The sequence below is a fragment of the Lolium perenne genome, chromosome 5, assembly GCF_019359855.2.
Source record: "Lolium perenne isolate Kyuss_39 chromosome 5, Kyuss_2.0, whole genome shotgun sequence".
Classification (NCBI taxonomy): Eukaryota; Viridiplantae; Streptophyta; class Magnoliopsida; order Poales; family Poaceae; genus Lolium; species Lolium perenne.
Genome location: NC_067248.2, coordinates 3307035 through 3311222, shown reverse-complemented (window position 1 = coordinate 3311222; position 4188 = coordinate 3307035). Strand labels below are relative to the sequence as shown.

General features: G+C 44.9%; 1 long non-coding RNA gene across 1 annotated transcript; it reads left to right on the top strand.

Annotated features, from left to right (window-relative positions):
* The first annotated feature begins 329 nt into the window (after positions 1 to 329).
* Positions 330 to 1008, top strand: LOC139831192 (uncharacterized). The gene is made up of 3 exons (XR_011745860.1): positions 330 to 479; positions 578 to 650; positions 751 to 1008. It is a non-coding gene; the product is annotated as an uncharacterized lncRNA (long non-coding RNA).
* The last annotated feature ends 3180 nt before the right edge of the window (positions 1009 to 4188 follow it).

The window sequence follows — 4188 nt, the reverse complement described above, 5'->3', positions numbered from 1 at the left end:
CTGAAGATACAACATCAGCACAATCTCCTCCTCCTGCTGTTTCTCCGAAGAGCAAAAGGAAAAGGAGCAATGCCGAAGATTCCGGGACCTCGAAACCCGAAGAAACTGCTCCTGCACCTCAAAAAGCAGCTTATGATCCATACTTTGAGAGTATCATCAGCTCGTAGGTTCCTTGCTCTTTTCCTTTTCTATTTGAAGAATTTTATTTTGCCTTGCTTTTTATGCTGCCACTATTTTGTCACAGTGATGATGAAGAAACACCAACTTTAGATGTGGCTGCTCGAACGAGCACGTCACATACTTTAGTTATTTCAGAAAAACCAGTTGAAGTGGAGGAATCGTCGCCTCCTTAACAAAATGTTGATACATCTACTCCTCCTTCGAGCCCCCGTGCCCCTTCACCAAAAAGGGCACGGGTTGAAAAGATTGTTAATCCTACCCCTCAGTTGGGCAGTTCGTCGACTCTGCTCTTAGATGATGTAAGTTTGTCGACATCTATATTTTCCTTATTTTGTTTTTTCACACCTTTTCTCTTTTTCATGCCGATGTTTCTTTTGATATACTTACCTTTAAACAGCCAATGATCAAAGAGCTTCTTCGGATCGGGTCCCAATTTGTTGGGTACCGTGAATATGCCGCCAGAGCCGAAGGTAACGACTTTTATACTTGCTATTTTTCTTTGACTTTCTATTCCTGTTGCTTGTCGCTATTTTTTGATCTTTCTTTTCTTTCTTTTTCATATCTCGACAGAAAAACTTTCAGAGGCCAACGAACGTGTCGACGCACTTGCTCAAAAACTCGAGCAAAGTGAGGCGGCTCGCAAGAAAGCCGAACTCGCTGCTAGCAAAGCCAAGGTCGAAGCTGATGAAGCTAAGGCGAAAGCTGCTGGTGTCGAGGAACTGCAGAAGAAACTTGAGGATGCGACAGCTGCCTTGGATGAGCACAAAGCTGCACAAGCTTCTCGTGACGAAGGAATCCTCAAGCGTCTGAAGTCGCAAAGTCGACGTACTCTGAGTAATATTATCAATCCCTTTTATTTTACTGCACTTCCTGTTTCTTGGTTGTTGACTGATGTCTTGTCTCGTGTGGCAGCCCAAACAAACCAGGATTTTGATCTGGATAATCCTGTCAACGATTCTCTTCTTGACGCACTTTCTCTTCTGGAGTTTCACGGGCGCGAAATTCGTGAAGGCGTGGCAAATGCTAATGCAGGATTGTCAGCGTTGTTCCCTTACTTCTTCCCGAAGAAAGAAGAACCCGCAACTTTCCTTAACCTCGCCAAGATGTTTAATGCTTCGGAAGACCTGGGATTGAAGATGCGTCAGGAGAATATGAAGGTTGCTGTCGAGAGTACTGTTGCCCTGGTTGCTGACAGCCAACAGACGCTTGATTGGATGAAGGTTGGCGACACCAGTCAGATAGAGCAGTCGAGATGGAGGTCGCTGATCAAGGCGGCCAAGCCCAACACGAAGAAGATCTTGGCGTATCTGGGGATCAAGCCAGCTTCAACTCCTAGCTCCTCGAGGCCGGAGGTCTAGTTGCATGCCTCTGTTTTTCTTTCTGTTTCTTTTGCTTCTGTCGCCAAAGTAGTCATTTGGCGACACGTACTTTCTTAACTCCACTGTAATGCCCTTGTATTTATTCCAAGAGATTAATGAAGACTTCTATCTTTGCTTGTTGTTTGATGTTGTTTTGTTTATTTTTCAGTTGATATTTGATAACTATACTCCATCTTCTGCTCCTTCCAATGTTTCGCCTTCTTCTTCCCGCGCGAGGAAATCTTTTGGTGATACTGCTCCTGTCGACGATACCTTGTCGCAAGAACTGGATGAACTTCGGCAACAACTTCAGTATGCGAAGAAGCAAACACTTGTGATGATGGAGCAATCTCGTAAGTCATCTGAAGCCGAAAAAATTGCTCTTCAACAAGCTCGCGAGGCCGTAGCTGCTAAGGAAATTGCTGCTTCCGAGGCTGAAAAGGCGACTATTCGAGAAAATTTCATGCTCGAATTAATGAATGAAGCCAGTGCAGATATGTCGGGTATGCCTGTTTCATCCGCTGATATCCTTTATCTGCATACTATTGTTTCTTGAAGGTTTCCGCTTCTTTGTTTTGATAGGTGCCTTTACTGATGCTGCTGCCGAGGAAGAGAGGGTGAATGCTAGGACAACCCTCCTTGTTAATCTCTCCTTGGACCATGGTTCTTTGTTTTGGGCTACCCCGGAAAGGACCCGCCAAATTGTCAGATTTCAAGATCGCGCCTCTCAAACTCGCGATTTCCTCGACTTCTGTACCAAGACCTTGTCCATGGTTTACAACTCCATGTTTCCTCGGAACGTCCAACCAAAAACTCTTCCTGAATTGATGGAAAGGTTCAAGGATGCTCGCAGTATCCATGATTTTGTCAAAGCTCAACTAGTAGCTGGCGCCAGATTTGCTCTTATCATGCTCCAAATCTGCCACTCGAAGCTTGACCTTACCCAGGTTGTCGAGAAGGTTCACCAAAAAGTAAAACGTCGGAGAGTTGGTGTTGACAGGATTAACACGAAGGTTACGCCTATAGCCGAAGAAATGATTGAGGACCTACTTCGGATGGATGCCGACTTTTTTGCCGATGGCCATTATGCCGATTTTCTTGGTGCTGCTCCTGAGGAAAACAGGGTTACTCTTGATGACATATTGAATCAAGACTAGTTATTTTCTTCTTGTAGATATTTTTCTTTGTAATCCATGACTATATTGTAAAGCAATCATTATATTTCTCTGTTTGTTTAGCCCCCGAGTGTTTCGGTGACTCTTTACTATATTTGTATACTTGCGAGGTTTTGAACCAAGGCATTTATATATTTAAGGCGAATATGAGCCCCCGAGCTTTTTATTGAGTACTATTTTGTATTTTTGTTGACTCACGAGGTATTTGAATACCAAGGCAAGTTTTTCCTTTTGTCGATGAACTATATTGAAATTCGTCGGAGCGAAGACTTTGGTCTTGTTATATTGTCACTATCTTTATTATATTGCAGCACCGCGAGCCCGCCTCATTAAAAACCTTCTCCGGCCCCACTCGGTGCCCCGAAAAAGGAAAAGAGTGCGTCTGAAAACTCGCGGGCGTTTCAGTACATTGAAGCTTTACAAAGACTATATTTTGACTCTAGGCGTAAAAACGCCTAAGTTGCGCCACGTTCCAGGGGTTTGGCTCCTCCACCCCTGTCTTCTTGTCCTTTATTCTGTATGCTCCTCCTCCAATTACTTCCGTGACAATGTAAGGGCCAAGCCATGGTGACTCGAGTTTTTCATGACTTTTTTGCGTGAGCCGAAGAACTAGGTCTCCCACCTGAAAAGATCTTGGCCGCAAACGTCGACTGTGGTAATTCTTCAAATCCTGTTGATATTTGGTTACCCGAGATAATACTTCATCTCGAGCTTCATCAAGTGCGTCGACGTCGTCTTCTAGCACTCTTCTCGACGTTTCTTCATCATATTCAGCGACACGTGGAGAGTTGTGCTCTATCTCGATTGGTAGTACTGCTTCTGCTCCATGAACCAGGAAAAACGGAGTTTCCTGCGTTGCTGTGTTTGGTGTTGTTCGGATGCTCCACAACACGCTTGGTAGTTCTTCTGGCCATGTATGTCGAGCTTTTTCCAGTGGTCCTAATAAGCGCTTCTTAATACCATTGCAGATGATGCCATTGGCTTTCTCGACTTGCCCATTGGTTTGAGGATGTGCAACTGACGCAAAGTTCAGCTTAATACCCACCTCTTCGCAATAATCTTTGAATTCATGGGATGTGAAGTTGCTGCCGTTGTCTGTGACGATGCTGTGGGGCACTCCAAATCTGAAGACGAGGCCTTTTACGAATTTTACTGCGGATGCTCCATCTGGTGAATTTATCGGCTTCGCTTCTATCCACTTTGTAAACTTATCGACAGCTACTAGCATGTACTCCTTTCCTCCTGGCCAGGATTTGTGTAACTTACCCACCATATCAAGTCCCCATTGAGCAAAGGGCCATGACAATGGTATTGGTGCTAGCTCTGCTGCTGGAGAGTGGGGTTTTGCGGCAAACCTTTGACACGCGTCGCAAGTTCTTACTATGTCCTTGGCGTCCTCGATTGCTGTCAACCAGTAGAATCCTGCCCGAAAAACCTTGGCTGCAATAGCTCGACTACTTGCGTGGTGGCCACAT